Here is a 22,176-nt window from a genome sequence, read left to right as displayed (position 1 = left end):
AAAGTAGGTAGGGGCAAGAGAGGATAAATCCAACAGGGTAAATGCTTCCACTGTAGGCACCTCTTTTGTCAGTTTGAGTGGATTTAGACCAAAGAGTGCCGCAAACCATATAATTCTGAGTGTATGTCTTTGAAATAAAAGTGGATGCATTAAGTTATTCAGTACAATTTAAAGCAAAGGATGATAACCTGAATCTTCTGTAACACCAGCATCTTCTATTTTTCGTGTGTGTGTGTGTGTGGGGGGGGGATTTACATAAATTCTCATAGGCTCTGTGGAAATAAGGTAGAGGTCCTTTCACACATGTTAAAAAAGGGAACCTCACCTTCCACCCCTATAGACACATGGAGTCAAGAAGACTGATAAAGACAAAAGAAACAATAGGTTATAGATGTAGTAGTTTTCCTGCCTTTCTTCATGTCTTTAGATGGTACTTAAGTATGTTGCTCTTAGCAACAAGCATCCACAGGAATGCTTATTTCTTTGGAAGGATTAAACAGGTCCTTATATTATTGGAAATTCTGTGTGTTTTCAGCAGTTCTGCTTCAAATATGGTAAGCACTACCGTATGGCAGTTTTGCCCAAAATTTTGAGTATAAAAAATACTTATATGGAATTCTGAAGAATCTTCTGATGTGTTTTTGTGAATAAGTGTGAATTAGTGTGTTTTTGGACTGGGTGTGTGGGGGAAAAGACTTGGAATCGAAAAACTGCCACCAATACTCTAAAGATTTAATTATTGCTGCTCTGGTCTTGCAGCACAATATTTGCTGAATCATTAGATTGTTACATTCGCTGATCATTTCATATCTTCATATTAAAAATCTTGGCGACTGTAGCACAGTGTATAGCAGCTTTCCAAAAGAGCTGACACACACACAAAAATACATTTTCCTAGACTAACTCTTACTAAGAATACCCTTAAGAAATAGGGTGGTAGGAAAAGATCTCCACGCTTGTACCTTGATACCCTAAACCAACAATCTGGTTTCTAAATAACTTGTTATATTTTTATATTAACTTCAAACATCTTCCACGTGGAGTTCCATTTTCTCTGATATCTGACCTGAGTTGTGGGGAAGGACTGTGTGCATTGTAACCACTGGAACATTTCCCTGTTGGGACTATTTTGGTGCGACGGTGGGAGTTTTATTTTCTTCTGTGGAAACATGTTCTGAGTGAATTGGACGGTTGGTTAAGCGAGTATAAGCCACTCGAGAATGATTATTTTCAACTTTGGCTCTAAAGTCGAACCAGTGCCTCATCCCTGGCCCCGTGCCCTGGAAGGAAAAGGGTTGGAGATGGTAGTAGAGCAGCTGCTCTTCGGCGGTGGCAGGCCGCTGGGTGCTGGTGGAGACAGCCGCCTCTCAGGGGGAGCAGCCTGGAGAGCCCCTCCACCCTTCACCCCCGCGAAGGCTACAAGCTGCCAAGCGCGGGGCGCTTCCGCCGCGGCACTATGGCAACCGTGAAGCCCTGCCTGGCGGCCACGCCAACACCCCCTTCCCCGCTGACTGTAGAAATCCACCCTCTTGAGCTCTGTACTGCCCTGCCTCCTGTCACTATTAGAACTGTGACTCGACCCTTTCTCCTCCTATCACCGCTTGTGGAGCGAGGAGCAGCCCCCATTCAGGTTGCTGACCCTTGCAGCATGGTTTCTCTTCCCCGCCCATTTCTGCCGGCGCAGCGTCTTCCCCTCTCTTAACCTTTTCCCCTTTCCCTCTGTGCCTTTTTTTTCCCTCCCCCGCCCGACACACACCATAACACAGCGGGCACACACGCCCTCGTGAAGCAAATCTCAGACTTTGCTACGGTTACTCTTTTCCTAGTGTCCAAGAAAACTTTGCAGTTCCGTCCGGGAACGCCTCCTTCCCACCCCAGGCCTGACTCCCTCCAGGCTGCGCACTCCGGCCTGCTCTTCAGCAGCGGTTCGGCAAACGCATCCTGGGCGCTGACCCCAGGACTCTGTCCCAAACCTTTAAGGCAGTCCCATGCAGTGAGGAAAGCACCGGAGGACTAGCCCAGTGTCCCCTTATGACAGGCAGGCGAAAGGGCGGGCGCAGCGCCTCGGATTGGGCCCGTTCCCCTGCCTTCGATCCTGAGTCTGCGCAACTTGGCTTCTCTCTGGCGCCCACCCAAATGGCATGTTTTCGAGGGGTTAGATGCATCTTAGTCAGTTCCCCTGCCCCAGGTCAACTCAGAAGTTCTCCACGGCTTTTCTGGGCGCAGAGCCTGCAACTCCCCGAGGCAGGCCTCTCCCGAGCCCGGGCGCGCCCCAGCGCTATGTAAATGAGGCACCTTTGTTTCTCCGCAGCTGCGTCCGGGCCTGTTCGCTGCTGTGGAGGGCGAGGGCAAGATCCTTCCGTCCCAGGGGGTGTGGCCTTTAATTCCAGCCTCCAGGTCCAGAGCCGCAGCTCTGCCTTTAATGTTTCTTCTTTTGTTACTTTAGAGGGTCTTTTCCCGCTTCCGGGTCTGCTCGGACCCCTCGCCCCGGGAAGCTAGAATAAAGCTCAGAAGCCCGCTCGGGCTCTGTGCGGGGCTGGCGTCCCAGCTCTTATTCTGGGAAGATGATGTTTAAGCATCATCTTTAAGGAATCACTCCCCAAAACATTATGTTTCTGATCTTCCAGATAAAATTATTATTCAGCCTTGACACGAATTGGAATTTAAAAAGCTAGGAGCAAAGCCATCAACCCAAACTTTATTTCAAACTTCTGGGCAGCTTTTCAAGATAGTTCTTTCCTAGGAGCTGGGCATATAATAGGTCCCTTTCTTACCTTCTGATGTTGCGACCAAACTTTTGAGGAAGCCGGTAGAGCGGCTTTCTTAAAAGGTTTGCGGTATGCCGTCTTCCCTCCCCAGAGCGCTGGGATCTCTTTGGCACTACACATTGGCCACGCGTCCACCGCACAGCGTGCAGTCACCGCCCTGTGCACACGCGGAACGTGAGGCCGCCAGCCAGGTCAGGGGCGGCTCACAAGATAAAACCCACTACGTGAGAAGCAACGAAAAGGGTTCATAGGGAAACTCCCCTATTCTTCTGGGCATCCCGTGTGCTCCCAGATATAATAATTGGTAGCAGATGTACTGCACCATCGAGGAATCTGAATGAATTGACTGAGCTTGAAATCTGCCACTCTCTACAAGTTCTTTGAAAGAGATTTTTCTTCCTTTGGGAGGTGAAGTGGGCGGGAGGGAGGAGTGGCTTTACATCTGGAAGCAGGAAAACTGACTCTTGGGAGGCGGGGATGGGGGAGTGATATAGGCTACTATCTGCAACAGATAAAACCTAACACCTGCTCAGAGTTGAGCTCCGGAAAGCAAGACAGGGAGATCTTTCCAAGAATGGCCAAAACAGCAGGCGCCCTCCCCTTTTTAAAATTAGGTTTTCTTGTAAGTTGTTGCTTTTTCTTAAAGTCTCAAATAATTAATGTGATCCATCAACAGAGGATTTCAGAAAATGACTTTGAAGAGTGATCTTTCCGTCCTGTGGAAATATCACTCTTTCTCCACCCAGGCACTGGGAAACTCAACACATTTTCTGGTTTTGTGAGGTTCTCTCTCAGTGAACAGTTGGGGGTCATTTTTTGAGACAAATTTTGGTTTTGGGTTTAATGCAAGTGATCATTACAGTGTGTTCATTCCCTGAATTCTCAGATGACACTGTTTCAACATTTACTCAGCAAAGGAAAGTTAATGTGAATTCCTTTCACACAAAGGAGGAAAATATCAAAGATCAAATGAGAATGTCTCATTGATCATCAGACCCTTTTCAAGTCTATTCATAAAATAAAGTGTTGTCTATGATATAGTGACATAATCTTTTATGGCATTTTGTTATCATAATATCTGACAAAGAAAATGTTTTGCTCTTTGTGGAAAAAATTTAGGGTTAATGTGGTAGAAATTACATTCTTTTCTCATTATGTTTTTGAGACTTTACTGTGTTACTATAGCCCAGTTACATTTATTTCCTAGAAATTTCAGTGTTCATTTTTACACATCAGAGTCAAAAGTAGTTCACTTTCTTTCAAATGTATTATGCCTAAATCATTAGTCCATTGCATGCATAGTACTTGGGGTATGCTGAGACCTTCTCAGTAGCATAGTATGATATATTGAAATGTAAGCATTGATTGTTTTTCATTTGGGTAGTGAAACTCTGTCTTCTAAGGACTTTCAATTTGTAGTCCACTTATCAAAGTATTAGAAGTGCTCCAAATGAATCTTAAACCCTCAATCTTGGCATGAAAGGGAAGGTCAAAAGCTGCTGAAATGGAAGGAAGTAGGTGCACATCATCATTATTGACTAGTCTAGATTAAACACCGAAGAGGAAGGTTTCAATCTGATAACGTCATAGGGCTTCCTGTTTTTCTTTGCTGCTTCTGCTGACAATTTTGTAAGGTAATTAAATTGGCTGATTGAAGTCACAGTGGTCATGGGGTGATAAAGACCATTTGGATTTAATGGAATTTAAAACAACAGAGCACTGAACACAACTCTTACTGAACAAGAATTTTAATGGCCTATTCAGGGTGCTGACTAAATAGAACGCCCTTAACAAGTTTAATTGAAAGGGCAAGGCAGATTAGCACTATATAGTCTTTATGGTTGAAGATTGGGGAATTAAAATTATCCCTTTAAAAGACTCATTAATGCATTATCAAGATTTAATGTAGGTTAAATAAGCCTTCTTGAGACCTTCATCATGTACTGTGAACCTAGGTTTAGGACCACATTTCAATACGGAAATATTTTTAAGAGCTGACTTAATAAATGGAATTAACGATTTATTTCATTTTAAAAGGAAGCGACATTTTAAATTCTTTGAGTGTGTACAGTGTGTTGAGGGTGTCAATGATAAATCTTTTCTTCTAAAAAAGTTAACCTACATTTGACTTTTCTTTGAAAGTTTTGATATTGGTATTTTTTTTTTCTTACAAACAAAGCTTTTCATAGTAGAGAAACTTCACAGATAGTAAAGGAATGCTCTCTTTTAACAGTTTCATACAACAATAAGTATCAAGCTATTTTATACTGTCTTTGTAATCCTGATGTTTTTTCTTGTTGAAACTTTTGCAATCATATTAAATACTTTAGTACCTTTAAATACCTTTGCCCCCTGAAAAAGGGACATTCCTTGCTTTACATTGGAAACACCCAGGTTCAGTCAATTCCAAGCAATAGTCAAGCCTTAGTCTCTTGTTGGATTATTCATTCTATTTGTCTTTTGTCATATAAAATTGACTACTTGGGGTTGACAGTTCCTTTGATATTTCCCGACAGATCTGAAACTCAAATTTTAACATGAATATCTTACTGATTTTAAATATATAATTTTGAAAATTGTTTTAAAAATCTAAATTGGACAAACCAAAAGCATTTATCAGGATGAATGTGATCCTGAGGTTACCTGTTTTAACCTTCCAGTATAGCCCACATTCTGAAGGTTCTCTTAGGCTCTCCCTCTAAGGCTTGTCTCCTTTCTCATTGATCCATAAATGAGTAAAGCTTATTTGCCTCATGCCCTTAGGGGCACTTTATATTTTTATATTTTCAAAGAGACCATGAGCTAATCTGATAAAATTTATTCATGATAATGAGTGCGAGATTAGAGACGACTCAAAATCTTCCTCTAGGATTTTTATTAGTCATTTTAGTTTTGCATTTGAGCTTTGAGCCTCCTGTTCAAAGACAGCAGTATTCAAATATAGCATGTGGTACTTAGGTTTCTGTCTACAGATTAATTTAAGCCCTTTATTTCCTTAATGAAAAACTGAACATTCTCTTCTGGATTTTGTAGAGCTGGGTCAGTAGACAGCAGGGCTACATGGGAAGATCCGAAAGCATAGGGGGAGGCTGTGTCATTCAGATGTTTTCCCCACAGATACATCTAATTCTATTAGTCTTTCTTTTTGGTTCAGCATTTGCTGTCTCCCATGACCTGTTTTAAAACAAATATATTCTGGAAGAGAGAGCACATAGTCCCAAGACTATAGAGTTAGGATGAGTTTATTAGATCAATCGATTCTGTCTGTGACAGAGATGCTCAGATACCAAAGAGAAAACTGGGTGCCTAAGGGAGTGCTGAGTGATTAACACTGATGTGAATGGGAGGCTGAGAAAAGAGAGAAGTTAATGACATTTGATACATGGTCTTTTCTAGATTTACTGCTAGACATCTCAGTGTCTAGTACTTTGTAAATTATTATTTTTTGCTTGTATTAGTCCATATCTGAACTATATGATTATTTTAAATATGGTCAATGATATTCTTAAGTTGACATTCTTCCTCTCAATCAAAAGGTCTTTAATGCTTTTCAAGTCCTTTTAAATCAGCCAGCTAATTTTCCATCATTGAACTAAAACAAATATTTGGAAGTTGTTGCCTCTAGCTTTCATTTCTGTCTCCAACTCAGTCTCATTCTAAGTTGTTGACCTATCATACTGGGAATATTGTGTGTCTAACGCTATCAAATAAACAAAGGAGGTATTAAAGAATTCTGTTTCTGAAATTTCAGTATATTCAGATATTTGATCTATGTTATGTTGTCTTTTTGATCCTTCCTTTCGTTTTACTTACTGAAGCTCCTGCGTTTGGTGCATATCATAACTCTTACTGCATTCAGTTCCCTTTTTCCCCAGAAGAAATGAAAGGGGAACTCTCAGGATGAATGAAAAGTAGAGGATCCTGGATTATCTAATCCAAAGAGAACTTTAGAGATCATCAAATCTAGTAGCCTAAATTTAGAGATGAATTGCCAAGTGCAGTTTGTAGTTCTGAGTCACAAATATTTAGTGTCCAATTTTAGACCAAAACACAAATACCCTCAGTGCCAATCTAGTGATACATTTTTACTGGATTATGCTTTTATTTTCAGGGTAGCCTCTGACTTCCTGTGCTTTACAGTTTTAAGAAGAACCATAGGTTTTGATTGCTGCCTTAGACATTTGTCTACTTTGTCTCCCCCGTCTTTACTTTCATAGAACATTATCTCATTGCTTGTCCCTTCTTCTCTTTTACACCTGCAACTTTCTTCCTATTCATTTCCCATGCTTGCTTAGGTCCTCCTTTCCCAGTGTCCAAAACTTTTGTCATATCCATTAATTCAACAAATAGTAATTGAATACATGCTATGTGTCATGCATGTTGAAAATATATTTCGAAGACCCAACTTCTGATCTCAAGGAATTTGTACTCCAGTAAAAGAGAAAAGATATATGCATATTGAGTACCAATTATGCAATAGAGAATATATACAATTGTTCTTTAAAGGAGATTGAATGTTTATAGGAGTGATGGGACTCTGACTAGGGCCTGAAGAAACTGTGTAACAGGAAAAGGGAGGAAGAAATGCATCATTGGTGGAAGACTCAGCACAAATAAAGGAACTTAGGTATAGATTGAGAAGTTGAGCTTTGGGACAGTTAATGGACCAGCTTATAAATAAGGCCTCACTTTCGTAGAGCTTATATTTAAATTGCAGACTTTAAACTCCTGTTTGAAGGAGTTTACACACAAGAAAATCTTTGGTCTGTAACAGGCAGTCAAGCGAGTTTAGTGATTCGGTGCTAGTATTTTATGAAGAACAAATGGATCACCTTTCTCTGTATTACTGAAATGCAAGCAAAGGACCAGCTATGATCATTGAAACCTTTAAGAACTTCTTGTGAAATGGGGTTGTGGCTTAGTTGTATAGCACTTTCCTGGTATAGACAAGGCCCTGATTTTGCTCTCTACCAATGCAAATTAAAAAAAAAAAAGTTGTCTGTCTGAGATAACAGATTGTCTTAATCATGGTCTCCAGATAAAAAGAGATCCCATATTAGTAAGGACAATGCTTCTTGAGTCTGTGAGTCAAGATTCAGATACTAATCTCTTTCTGAAGCACCCCTTACAGACACACCCATAATGAGTGACCAAATATCTGGGTACCCCATTGTCCAATCAAGTTGACATATAACATCAAGCATGATACTGATTCTTTGTAAGCAAAATTCTGCAAGGAAATAGAGGACTGTCTTCTTAGCACATGTCCAGATCAAATGATTAAATAAGGAATAGTATGAGTTAGTTTCAAGGAAAATTCTTTGGAGAATACTTAAAAAGCATGTTTGCTTCTCTGAGGGATACAATAAATCACCTCCAAGAAATTCTCAATGTTTTATGCCTGGTTCCAAGGGATCTCTATTAACTGAAATAGTATACATTTATTTGTAAATATAGTTAATAATCATACATATCATTTTTATTTTATATTATATAATAAATTCTTTTTGATCAGAATTTAAGATTAAACTAAAATTAAAAACAATTTCAGTTGAATAAATTCATAATTAGTAATATTTTTCAAATTTTAGATGAGATCATTACCTCAGATCCTGAATTTAGTACAGTCATAGAATTCACTTTTGACTTTGTCACACGGTGGTTATAAATCAGGAAAATTAATTAAATCTCACTAGTCTTTGACTTCCTTTTCTGAAGAATGAATATTACTTGCTATCTGTTTAACTAAAAATGATAATTTCAGAATTAATAGGAATATCTCCAGAGCTTTGAGATTATTGGCAGAAAAATTCTTTGAAATTGTGGTTGTTTATTTACTTTGTATGTTTGGAATAAAATAATATTTTTTATCTCTCACAAATTTTTGTTTCTTTTCTTTTTAGGGAGGATGGGCACTGGGGATTAAACCCAGGAATGCTCTACCAGTGAGCTACATCCTCAGCCTTTTTTATTTTTTGAGACAGGATCTTGCTAAATTGTCAGACTGGCATGGAACTTGTGATCCTTCTGCTTCAGCCTCTTAAGAACTGGGATTACAGGCCTGTGCCACTATGCCCTGCTTATTCAATTTCCTAAACTGTACATAAACTTTTAAGGCAAACTGCTTTTCTAAGGTACTGAACATTATTCCTTGGAATGTACATGAAGTTTTTACAAACAAATTGAGTACAAATTTTCTTTTGATTAAGTAGTTCTATGCAATTCCATTCCTTTTTCTTTTTCATGCAACAAGATTTTTGTTGGTATTCTCAAATATCCAGGAAATAAGTAGGAAAAAAAAAAACTTAAAAGCAAAAATAATTAGCAAAGAAGTCATTCTAAGTGTTGTGGTTTAATTTTTTTTCCCACTTGACAAGTACATAGTTGTGGTTTATGTACACAAACATTTTTCTTCATCCTTCAGTTGTATATGATAAACTTTTAGTTGTTAAGCAAAATTTAAAGACATGCCAGTGACTGTATTTTGGCCATTTGTGTTGACTCACGAAAAGTTTCACAAACTTTCTTATATGCTACAATTGCTTGAGATGGAAAAGTGGATACTTTTCTATGGCTAGATTGGCTACTTCATCAAGGAACTGTCTATATAGTTTTTCTGGGCTTACTGTTTTAGGGAGAACAGACTGTGTTGCCACCCTAAACCTCCAACCTCACCATTCTTCCATAAAATGCCTTTAGGCTAACTTTTGGTTCTTTTTAAAAAGATCTAATCCAATGTTACAAGGATCAGCATAGAGGCAGTTAGGGAAAAATGAGACAGGAGGACCCCCAAACTTCAACCAATGGAATCACATCAGAGAATCCAGGGAAACATTTGAAAAATGTATTTTACTTACAATATAAATCATATTTGGAAATTTATTTCTTTAAAATTTTAGAATGTGAAGTATATTAGAAAAATTTTATAGCTGCTGAGGATATTTATTTGAATAATTAGGTAATTTGAGAAAATGTGAGATGGAAAAGAGAGTCTCAGGATTTTTTATGTTAATCTACAGGGGGAATGCATTAAATGCTGGTTGAAAAATACTCTCCTATTTTAAGCTTAATTCTAGACTCTCCCACTCCTGGAAGCATCCTGAGTCACAGCATAGCTGATGTTAGAGTGTGTAAGAGTAATTTTGAGTTCTTGTCTTCAGTAGGTGAAGAACAGACCAGAATCTTATTCCGTCATCTTTCCCTGAGAATTTCAGTTGATCTCTCAGGAAACATAAGTGACATTCTAATAGCTTATTCTCAGCTCGTTCTCCAGATACATTTCTCTTCCTTTTGCTGTTCTAAAATCCACTCTATTTTAAAATCTAAATCAAGTTTTGCCTTGTCCAAAAGGTCAGAAATTGATAGGCATATTGTCAAATAAATTCAAGTATTGACTGGAGACTCTGATCAGATCAATAGGTTTTAAATTTGTTGCACGTTAGAAGAGAAGATACTTTAAATAATTTAAATTTCTGATCCTCAATGATGGAGATTCTGTGGTTTGAGATGTTTTACTTTTCCATGAACATGGGATATCTTCTTATGTATTTATGCCTTCTTCAGTTTTTCTTTTTTGTCAATGTTTTATAGTTTTTAATGTAAAGATCTTTTATTTTCTTGATTGAGGTTATTTCTAAGTATTTTCTGACAACTACACAGTTCTTTTGCGTGGTTCTTAGTTGTTTATTAAAAACAAAACAAAACAGAAACAAACTCTTAGTAACTATACTTAAAAGAAAAAAAATGAAACAAAACTCCCAGTCAGATTGAGGATGATTCACAGAACTAGATAATCCAAAGGAGTTTTTGACTTTTTAATTTACATTTCCTCTGTTTATAATGGGTAGATACATTAGCTTTTTGACTTGGTGGTTGATTGTCATGACTAGATTATTCAAAACAATTTTTGTAAGTAATTGTTGGGACTTGGATTTTTTATTATTTCTCACAGTAAACACTGTTGGGGGTTCTCAGCACACTACTGAAAGATTGCTTTTTTAAACCTATGCATTTAGAACATTCATGCTCACATAATCAACCCCATAACCCAAAGGGAGCTTAAACAGGTGTTGTTTTATAAATAATGTCTAAGTGATGTATGGTTGTGGGATTTTACTTTTCAATCTCCCACTATAGGAGGCCCTAATAGATCATTCTATGTATTCCACTCCATGTATTATATTTCAATATTTCATTTCAATTCCTTGTTAGAATTAAGTAATCATCTTACATATTTTTAATCTAAGAAATTCACATATAGTTTGGCATAATTTAATATGTGTTTATAGTTGAAGATTATTATTCTCTAATATTTATAGTTCATATTGTGGGATTCATATATTTATAATATTCTCATGTCTGTGTTTGTACCAGCAACCAATAATTGGAATTATTATTTAAAAATTATTTTTTGTTCTTTCAACCATTCACTTAACAAATATTTACAATACTTTTCATGTGGTAGGCACTGGGCTAGGCACTAGGGCCCTAAGAATTTGAAAGCAAAATGATCTGGCCTCTGCATCAAGACTATCTTAATCTACAGGTATAAATGGCCATATAAAAGTATATTGTAAAACTACATGACAAGTGCACACAGAAGTTTGTAAATAATTATTCTCTCATGAAGGGAGGCATCTGGCTGTCTCTGCAGTGGATGTCCAAAGCCTTTTGTTTGCATCTAAGATGTGTGATTCACTGAGGACTTGACTCAGAAATTCCGTTCTTGACATCACATTAGAATGACTGAACTTTGTGTGCTCAATCTCTCTACTGCCCCTGGCACCAGAAATCTCAGCTGAGCCTCTTGTCACATCATAGTGATGCCATTAACACATTTCATCTGTATTTCATACGTGGCACATTTATATTTATCATATGCAATAGTTCTTTTTTTTGAGAAAGCTAATCTAAATTATTTTAAGTGTGTAGATACAATATTAATTAGGATACAGAATGAGTCTCATAACACAGATTTTTCCTTCCAAAGTGAAAACAAAAACAAAATAGATGTCCAATTTTGTAAACTCTATATTTGGGCAGTTCAGGGATAGTGTGGTAAATTTGAAGCCTTCTGAGCTTCCTGCCACGTCCAGCTGTCTGTTCTGGCATCCTTAGGGTGTATCCTTTCTCATAATTTCAAATGGAGCTTTAGTGATCTCATCCACCTTCCCAACAGCGTAATGGACACTTCCCGTTCAGTGCATAGGTGGCTGAGGGTTGAGTTCCTTTTTTAGGAATTGTACCCAGCCGAAAATCTCAGTGTCTATTTTTGTAGAAGACATGGAGAATGTTCATTGTAGGACAACTGGAAGTTTTTGCAATAGGCATCCAATTAAACATTTCAGAAAGGAGTTCTTTACAGTTTTAAACATGTGTGTGTCCAAGGGGAGGGTGGTTTGTAAATGCTCTGTAGCACATTTAGAAAATAGGAAGAAGCATACAAGTGAAAATAGAACCTCTAGTAATTATATTATTCAGCCAACTGTTGTCATTTTGTTTCTGTTTATTACCTTTTTAAAATTAAAACCAAACAAAAATATTTAGTTTATGAAAGTAGTAAAATAATAAATAATGAATAATATTTATTATAGAAAATGGAAAATACAAGAGAATTATAAAGAAAAGAAATATCATCCATTAGGTCACCGTCAGTAGCATTTTCATAAAATCTGTCCTTGATCTCATTATCCATGTTTTGTTAATTTTTATCATTTAACATTTTATTGTAAGCATTTTTGTGGCACCAAGTCTTTTTCCCATAACAATTTTTAAGATTCTGAATTTCTATTACATAGACGTTTATCATATATTAACTGATCTGTTAGTTTATACCTGAATTTGAACTTGACTTTGTCTTAAGTTTTAGTTTCCTTATTTTTGAAATGGTAATGATATTATCAACTGTGTAAAGGTATTCTTGGAATGAAGAGAGAATATGCTTAAAATAGTGAAGTGCCTGGCATGTAGGTACATAATAAGAGTCAGCATAATTATCAATCAATCATTTAATTAATTTTGCCTGACAACGTGCTTGATTTCTCTTATTGGTTCCAGATTTTATGCTGTTCTCACAAGGGAACCCACAGAAGTCTTATGAAGCCTTTTAGGCCATCCTTTTAGGAATGTGAGGGATCAAGTAACCAGGACCCTTGTGATCTATGGCAACAGGGCAAACCTTTATATGAAGATATATAGATACCTGAGATTATGTAGGCTAGGGATGATCAGAGGAGGCTAGAACAACTTATAAATTCCTAGATGTGTTGGGTTAAGGCTTTTGAGCATGACCTGCCCTTCCCTTCCCTGCTTGTTTCCTCTGATGGTTCCTCAGTATTGATACTGATGAGGTGAGAAAAGGAGTGGGGTGGGGTAGCAGCAGTTTGAACAGCAGTCTCCTCTTTGCTTTCTGATTTGCTAAGCAAATTCCAGATGTCTTACTTGCTAATCACATTATCATCCCTGATGCTTAATTATTTTCTGTTGGGAAATAGAGTTGTTTGAAGCTTTCAGGAAATTAAATTGAACTTCAAAAGCCACTTCCACATAACAATTAACATTTTGAAATGGGTAATTCCTCAGGGTTTCTTGCTAGGTGAGTTTACCCAGTTTTTTTTTTTTTTTTTTTTTTTTTCCCCTTTAAGAGGTGCACTTTTAAATAGTGAATTTATTTCTCCTGTTAATTTGAATTTATATTTTTTAAAGATTGTGTACATTAAATCTTCCTAAGGTGCTAGTAAAACATCATGAAAATGTGTAGCTACAACCTTTGAGACAGACTAATGCTGACATATATGGACTAGGAAATTCAAGATAATTGTCCTGAGTTCTGTATTTGGGAGGAGCCAGCATCAGGGAAAGGCGACCCCCTTGGCCTAACCACAAAGACATAAGTGGTTTCAATGTTAGTACAGTGATAATGCCTGAAGGTGATTTGCATATGTGTAAGAAAGTGAATTTCTATGTGGCTATCACTCCTATTTTCCTATAGAGTGTATATAACCTCAGCACAAATGTTATCAGTTCCATTTTGATTTGACAGAAATTCTAGAGATTCCATGAGTTGCCACATTATCCCCTTCCAAAATTCTTCCTCTATTTATTCTTATATGTTAACCCTTAAACCTTTAAGGTTGCCCATGAGTTTTAGTATTTTCTGATTTTCAGACACACAGATGCAGTCACATGGAATCATAATTTGATGTGGGTACAGAATATATATCAGCTTTTGAGAGATCTTTCCAAATTATAAGATCCTCAACCAGTTACTCATAGCCTACTATTGTCAGGAACCATTAGACTTACCTAGAAAAGGCCTGGAAAATGTGTTCAGAAAGACTGGGATTCCAGGTCCAGTTCTACCACCTACAAGGTATGAACCTTAGACAAGTTACTCAAACTTTTGAGTCTCACTTTTTATTTGAGAAATGAGAATAAGAACACCTCACTTACCTGATTGTTGTAGGCATTAAATGAAATAAAGTCCCTGTGCTTAGTAAACAAACAAAAACATCCTTCTTTTTTAGTTATTCTAAAAAATTGGTTGTGGAGGAATTGTTGAACAGTAGGTTAGCTCTATATTTCACGAGAGCTTGTCTGTCAAATGCAGAGTTGTATGTGTTTATTGACTACTGGTTTCGTCTTCTGTGCAGCTGAGAAACAAATTCAGCCCTAGGCTTTTATCCACAGATCTGAGAGGAGGAAGGCAGGCAGTACCTGTAATTATAGTGGCAGTGATGAGCTGCAGCTGAATTGCATGGTGTGTTAAGACTTTTCTATGCTGCTTGGCTTGGGTTTTTCTATAGCAAGTCTGGAAATAACAGACAATATTTTAGCAAGTGTTTGTCTCTCTGTTATCCATCTTAAAGTAATCTGAGAATCTCCACAGATGTATAATGTGTTCTTTTGTTGCTGCAGATAAAAGGATCCATTTTTATAAAGTTATCTCTGCAGAGCCATTTTATGGACTGGTACTAGATTACACATGAAGGAATGGAGTGAAGATTGTTTTCCCAGTAATATTTATAAAAATCTTAGATTCAGATTTCCATGAAAATATGTTATTTTACAGAAGTCTGAGACTCTAAACTTTTTAAATGATTTTCCTTTGCTTCTCCAAATCCTTTCTTCACATTGGTTATGAAGGCACCTGTCCACTTGATCTGTCCCAGGGGGTTCTGTGAGGTCTGACAGTTGGGCAGGTAAGGAAGGTGGGAAAGAGGGCACTTTCCCTCTGGAACATCCCTTTCATTAATTACTCTGTTTATTCCTCTTTCCCTAAATTCTCATAATAAAAAGTTAAATGCTCTTAACATCAGTAGAATGAGAAATGACTATTTTAAACAGCATCTGCAAAATGACATTTATGAAATCTAAAAGAAAATGAGCCCCTAAACCCATGCTATTTTCCATTTTTCCTTCATTTAGTTGAGAGCCCCAGTAACAAGGTCACCTTGACATGCTAAGGGAATTTAAAATTTTACTGGAATTTATTGAATGTGCTATTTTTAATATCATCATGGCTACATGACTTCCTAGCCTTTAAGAGCAAGAGGCGAATCTTAGCTAGCTATGCCCAAGATAGGAAAGAAGAAAGTTCTTGTACGTCTTAACACCGCTCTTCCTCTAACTTAGATTCTCTTACCCTGGTGGACAGCTGTGATGCCTCATCTTTTTTCTTCTTTCTCAGAGTAGGCACCAAGGTGGTTTTACTTGTTTCTCTTATTTTATTTTAGCAAATGATATGTTCTCCATGTTGATGTAGGTTTTATTCCCATTACCCCTTCATCTTTCCAGGAACCACTTCCATTTCTTTCTGCCTATGACCATTCATTTCTCATTGTAGTTTTTTCTTTTTTGTGTAACTAGTAGCTTTATATAATAACCAAAACCACATGCAGACATGTGAGTAGGCAAGGGAGGAGTATCTGGTAACATACAAAAATGGCTGGGATCCTGAGATATTTAAAGTCTCTATAGCTATGGTGACCCATATTTTGTGGATCCTAAGTCAACACATAGGTATGACTGGTATGGGTTGATTTAGAGGGTCATTGGAATAATATGGTTGAGACTTGTCCTTCCTCATTGCACAACTAAATAAGTTTTCTAGTTCATTGCATTGTATATACATTTGTATACACAGCACTCATTTATTCTTTATAATAAGTCTATGAAATAGTTGCTGTTCTCTTTCTCAAAATTAAAATGGGTTGAGAAGGAATAAGTAACTTGCTCTAAATGTCCTAAATATCTAGGCATATGAAGTTGGTTTAGACTTCTGACATTGTCTTATGCTCCTTCCATTTCAACACTTTTTCCTTGCACTTAGTTGAATTTCACTCCCATTTACTGGAATGTAAGATTCCCCCCACACACTGTGGGTACTAAAGTGGGTGTTGCACTTGGTGACAAAAACATTTTCCTCAGCAGGAAGAGTAATGGCTCTTTAGAAACAACCCTCAAGCATTTTTCCCCCCCAATTCTGGTTTACTTCTAATAGAGAAAACACACAGAAGAATATGAGTTATTCTAATGTCTGGGAGTATAGCCCTGTGTCAAGATGATAATACTAATTGTGAAATTAACAATTCCTTTATCAAGTATCACCATATGCCAGGTACAATACTTGGTGTTTTCCATGTATGATTTCACATTCAAAACAAGCTCATCATTCCTACTTTAGAGGGTGTGAAAACAGAAGCACTAAGAAGGTAAGTGATTTATGTGGGGCATCACATCTAGAATGTGTCAAATTGAATTTTTAAATACATGTCTGTCTGGCTCTAGAACCCATGTTCTCTAGTCTGCTATGTGTGTTAATGCTGGTTTTGCATAAAAGCAAGCTCAGGAAAGAATGTAAATGCTTACATTACATTCAACTATTCATTTGTCACTATTAATTCATAAGCATACTGGATTGAATAATATAAAGTTGCTAATGTTGGCCTTTTGGGATCAAGAAATATGATAATTTCATGTGGCTTCATAACCAGCCTTGGTCTGGATCTCCTCCAGTCTGAGCTCCTGTGCTCCTTAATACATGTTTTCAGAGAGAGACATTCCTAATATTCTCTTATTCGCCAAAGCACATGAGTCTCGAATGTTTGAAGAACACTACATTACTGAGTAATTTTTAAAAATTTATTTTAAAAAATTTTATTTAAAATTTATTTAAAAATTTATTTTATGTTCTGGATGGACATAAAACCTTTACTTTATTAATTTTTTTTATGCTGTGCTGAGGCTTGAACCCAGTGCTTCACAAGTGGTAGGCAAGCACTCTACCACTGAGCTACACCCTAGCCCCCTGAGTAATATTTTAAAATCAGACTTATCTTGGGTTCATATTTTCTTCATTCTCTATTGATGTTCTTTTTCAAAATAACACTCAAGTACAAGTCATGTATCTTGAATAAAGCCTAGATCTTCTGAAAGTATAACCAGGCCATTTGTACCACCAATTTTCCAAAGAAAAGGGAATAGACATCTGTTGTATGCTCTCTTAAGGAAAAAATATTTAAAGAAATTTTAAGTAATCTCAAGTAAATGAACATAGAATTTCATTTGGATTCCCTCCCTTCCATTGGTAACGGTTTAGAAAATCATTTGACAGAAATTCTAATGATGGGATTAGAATCTGAAGATATGTAAGAAGAGCGAGGATACTTTCTGACAATGTACATTTTGGGTACTGACATTAAAAATGTTGCTCCTATTACTAATACTTAATTTGAATTAAATTTCCAAATGTAATTCTATACTTGTTACAGGAGAACTAATTCACATATACAAATAGCAGTAGTTGTATGTTCTGTAAAGACAAGCCATATGCATATCAGGCATTAAGAATGGGAATCCCACCTCTGAGAATTCAGTAGAGTATTCACATAATCAACACAGGCTTGTACTCATTTGATTGAATTTTATTTCCTTGACTGTAACTGGGGGAGGGAGATTCTTAAAGTTATGAAATCAATGCAAGCTGCTTTTGGATTTTGTGATGGGCTTGAATTCAGGATCCAGCCTCTTCTCATCACCTGAAAGACAAATCATGTTTTTCTCCTGGAGTCCTTCAGAAATTCCCAGAGTATGCTCAAGTATTACATGAATAATTCATTTTACTCACTACACATTACAGCACTTAACAAAGGCTGCGGCCAGAATCCCCTCCTCAGGGAAGCTAATTTGGAGCATCATTATGGCTCTGATTTTACAATGTTTAGCAGTTTTATGACCTACCTGATGAAGTCCTCCTATCTTGTTCAGACCTTTTAAAGAAACACTTCAAGTTTAAAATTTTATCGAGTATATTCTTGGCAGAAAATACTCCTGGGCTTTCATACTTACTCCACCCCTACCCTTGAATAAAAAAGAAAAAGAACAAGAGACGAAGAGATAATTTGACTATAAATTAAATCATTTGCTCACCAATATTTCTTTACCATTGAAAATTGTGACATGATTTTAATGGCATATAAATATTTCTCCCAAATCATGTGATGGTACAATTCAACTAGGAAAACCAATTATGTGAATATATCTGTGGACATCACTTAGTTCTGGTGTCTTTTTAATATTGATTTGGAGTGCATTTTTTTCCCAGTGGCTTTTATGGGAACTCATATGAGCCTTCATGTTGCCATTATACCATAGTGTTCTTTCAGTTATAATTTATTACCATGTGGGATGTGTCCTGCCACAAGAGCAGATGGGCTGTTCACTTCAGTACATTCTGAAATATGAAAGTTCTAAGGCAGTGCTGACTATTCAGTCAACTCTACCAATGAACTTCTCTCTTTTTTGTTTTAGTTTTGTTTACTCTTTCTCACAGTCTACAATATACCGAGACAAATTTTCAAACAATTGAATAGAATATGTTGCGTGTAGCACTCTTAGACTCTCTAATTCCAACTTCAGTTTCTCAATGACTCTCACTAGTACACAGCTGAATATTTTTTTAATTGCCTTGGTTTTGAATATATAGAGGGAACCCCTTTTGAACAGATGGGTGAGGCAGCTAAACTTATTCCTAAGTACACTTTTTAATATATATTTTTCTTTGTTCTAATTAGTTAAACATGACAGTAGAATGAATTTTGACACATCATACATAAATGCAGTATAACTTCTCATTCAACTAGTTGTACATGATGTAGAGGTACACAGGTCATGTAATCACATGTGCACATGGGGTAATAATGTCTGATTCATTAGGTACACTTTTAACACGTCCTATTTTTAACTTTTTAGAGGAACTTTCCATACTGTTTTCCATAGGGATTGCACTGTTTTACAGTCCCACCAACAGTGACCAAGTGTTTTAATTTCTCCATATCTTTGCCAATACATTTTTCTTTAGTTTTTGATAATAACTAACGTGTATGAGATATCATTGTGGTTTTGATTTGCATTTCCTCCATGACCTGGTTATGTTAATCATCTTTTCATGTACCTGTTGGTCATTTGTATGTCCCTTTTGGAGAAATGTTCATTGCCTGTTTTTAATTAGCTTATTATTATTAATTGTTGCCTATTGGAGTTTAGAAATCTTAACCTCTTATAATACTGTTGTATGATCACTCAATCCTAGTTCTGAGTATTTATCCCAAAGTATTGAAATCAGAATATCCAAGAGATATTTGCACTCCCATGCTCATCTTAGCATTTTTCATAATAGCCAAGATACAGAAACAACCTAATTGCCCATACACAGATAAAGTTTTAAAAAATGTGGTATACACACAAAATGGACTATTATTCAACCATAGAAAGAAGAAAATCTGCCATATGCAAAACATAGACAAACTTGAGGACATGATATTAAGTGAAATAAGGTTGTGACAGAAGGACAAACACTACATTGTTACACTTTTATAAAATATCTAAAACAGTCAAATACAGAGAAGCAGAGAGTAGAATGGTGGTTTCCCAGGACTGGGGAGGCAAGGAAAGGAGGAGTTGCTATTCATCAGGTCCAAAGTTTCAGTTATGAAAGACAGATTTGTTGTAGAGATCTACTGTTCAAAATTATGCTTATAGTTAACAAGTGCATATTATATTACGCACTTGAAAATTTGTCGAGAGGGTAGATCTCATGTATGCTCTCATTACCACAGTCAAGAAAAACAAATGAAGAAGCCCTAGGAGGGTATCCCTAAAAGGAGAAGAAAATGAACTTCTTAATTTTTAATAGCACTTGACCAAATTGCATGTGTAAAGAAGTTCAAAGTTTATTAGCAGTTAGGGAAAGGTAAACTAAAAATAAGTGATATATGACTTCACACTCAGCCTGGCTGAAAAAGAATGAAGCCATGGCATGTATTGCTGTCTATGAGGTTGGGAGAAAGAATACTTATATTTATTGCTGGGGAAAATGTGAAATAATATAGCTTTATTTGGAAGCAATCTGGCAGTATTGATTAAGTTAAATATATATATTAGTGCAAATAATACATTCATAAGATTCTAACCCATAGAAACAAAAGAACCGCATATAAAGACATAGGGTAAATTGATCTCTATTTCAACATTGTTCTGGCAAAAAATGGAAATAAAGCAAATTTGCATTAAGAAGACAATCACTGAATAAAGGATGATATATTCATATCATATATTATGTCATATTAAAATGAACAAAAGAGGATGACACTGGATGAGTTGTAGGGCTTTCCAAAAGATAATGTTGAATGCATAAAGCAAGAAGTAATTATATATAATATATAACATGTTATATATTTTTCCTATATTTGTGCAGCAGTGACAAAACATCCTGTGTAACTGTATGCCCATGTGTTGTGTCTGTGTCTGTGTGACTGTGTGAGTCTTTGTGTGTCTGTATGCCCAAGCACAGATTTGTATGAGACTACCCAGATGTAGAATAAGTCCACAGCTTGATAACAGGGTATCTGGAGAGGCAGGGACATGGATGTATGGGGGTATTGCAGATGTACATGGGAAATCTAAAGGGAGGAATGAAATTTAGGAAGAAAAAAAGAACAGGTGAGGGGAGGAGAACACATGAGCATGCTTATACATCTACATAAAGTTATACATATGCATTCATAAAAGAGTTAAGTGAAAAAAGGCAGGGAGAAATGGAAAGAAAATATGCCTGGAAGGACTCCCTATCATTCAAAACTTAATCAAATTAGTTTAATCTGATTGCTTTCTTCTGATTTTGACAGAGGTTAGAGCAGAAATAGAAGTGAATTTTAGGCTTGAAGGATTGAGAGAAAGTGAGAACAGGCCAGGTGGAATGTAGAAACAGATTTGTGATACCTAAAGAGACTGTGTGGTGGAAAGGTATCGAGACATTTTCTTGAATATTTCAACTTTTAGCTGAGGTCGGACCCAGTAGGAACAGAGATGAACTGGCTCCAAACTGAATTGAACAAATTCTGATTAATACAGCTCATTATCCCCAACTTTATAGAGCAGATCACAAGTCTTTGGGTGGAAACCCCCTTGACATTTATAGAGAATTTGGTTCCTTATACACTGGGACAACTGTTTTTGATGAAATAGCTAATTCAAGCTTTGACTTCTTCAACAGTCTAGATCCATTCCCATATAAAGCTTCACCAATTTGGGGGTGCAGGTAGATGTGGCAGTGGTAAATGTTGAGTCAAAGGAAAACTTACAATGATTATTCATGAAAACTTGGTTTTTCTCATGGAAAATATATATATATATATATATACTTGAGTGTTTAGAATAGACAGCAAGTACATAAATCTTAATCCAAATTTTTGTAGATTGAATGTAAAAATTAGTCATTAGGTACAATCAGTACTATAGAAAATTGGTTACATTAATGTTAACACTATGTTTTCCCAGTTCAATTGTTTTAATAAATTTAATTTACCATATATTTATATAGCCATATAACATAAAACATAGTAACACATCATTCACAAGAGCAATGACAAATGGAACTACTGGTAGTATTTTAGCATATTCAGTTCCATGTTTCCCAATATACACATTTTTGTTTCTAATTTTCACTATGACTACAGAAAATTTTATCCTCTATTTTTCAATTTTTATTATATCATAAGTTTAAACCATTTATTAGCATGATGTATAATAAGATTAAAATTTAAAGGCAGCAGGGCATGTTTATTATTATATAATTAACTTTTTACAATCAATCCTGTGTATCCCAGCCAATTCAAATTTAAGAGATTCATTTTCACTGGCTTTGTTTGCTCCTGCTCTAGACAGTTAAATCTAAGTGTTTTCAGAGTATCAGTAGTGTTCTCTGTATGGCTGGTACTCCCCTGGCTTCTACTAATACCCCTTGTGAATTATTCTTGAAGAGTTGAGTCTGTCTTCTGAGCCTCAGTGACTCTCCAGGATTGGACGGGTATACTGATTTGAAATTCTCATGAGCACAAAGGTCACAATC

The 22,176-nt window shown here is 36.5% G+C and overlaps 1 protein-coding gene across 6 annotated transcripts in view; it reads left to right on the top strand.

Moving 5' to 3' along the window:
• Positions 1–22,176, top strand: part of Grik2 (glutamate ionotropic receptor kainate type subunit 2) — a 643,508-nt gene that overhangs the window by 6,719 nt on the left and 614,613 nt on the right. The gene's annotated exons all lie outside the window — the stretch shown is intronic.

The sequence above is a fragment of the Sciurus carolinensis genome, chromosome 7 (genome assembly GCF_902686445.1).
Source record: "Sciurus carolinensis chromosome 7, mSciCar1.2, whole genome shotgun sequence".
In the NCBI taxonomy this organism is placed as follows: Eukaryota; Metazoa; Chordata; class Mammalia; order Rodentia; family Sciuridae; genus Sciurus; species Sciurus carolinensis.
Note: the sequence above shows the minus strand (reverse complement) of the source record. Positions and strands in the feature narration are given on the sequence as shown.